At 39.0% G+C, this 477-nt stretch overlaps 1 long non-coding RNA gene across 1 annotated transcript in view; it reads left to right on the top strand.

The window, feature by feature from the left end:
• Positions 1-177, top strand: part of LOC105536098 — a 5,948-nt gene extending 5,771 nt beyond the window's left edge. Inside the window, exon 3 of the long non-coding RNA XR_001005541.1 lies at positions 13-177. This is a non-coding gene — a long non-coding RNA (uncharacterized LOC105536098). The remainder of the gene's footprint in view (positions 1-12) is intronic.
• Positions 178-477: the final 300 nt, after the last annotated feature.

Raw genomic sequence — 477 nt, 5'->3', positions numbered from 1 at the left:
CGTCTCCAACAGGCTCTGCCCCTAAGAAAGTAAATTCATGCACCTGCAAAGAGAAAGGAAAGGGACAGCCATCCACCTTTTGACTCCTGAGTTTCCATCTGCACCCTTCAACACTTATTAGGACTTATATGAAACTATGTGACAACTTTTTGTTTCTATTAAACAAAACACAGCTTTCTTCCTTGTATCTGAAGAAGTTGGCACCCTCTATGCAGAATAGGAGACGCACAGTTCCAACAGTTATTGTATACATCACTGACCATGTTAATGACTCCACAAAATCAATCATGGGTCCACCAAATATTCTGTTGAAGATTAAATTATAAAATTGAACTCCAGCAACGTGCATATGCAGTTAATAAACCCAGGGAAAAGATCAAAATGGGACCTATATAAAAATTTTAAAACTTTTTATTTATTCTGTTTCTCATGCTTGCTGAGGCTGGAGTGCAGTGGTGTGATCTCTGCTCACTGCAG

Source organism: Mandrillus leucophaeus, unplaced genomic scaffold (assembly GCF_000951045.1).
Source record: "Mandrillus leucophaeus isolate KB7577 unplaced genomic scaffold, Mleu.le_1.0 Scaffold101, whole genome shotgun sequence".
NCBI lineage: Eukaryota > Metazoa > Chordata > Mammalia > Primates > Cercopithecidae > Mandrillus > Mandrillus leucophaeus.
Note: the sequence above shows the minus strand (reverse complement) of the source record. Positions and strands in the feature narration are given on the sequence as shown.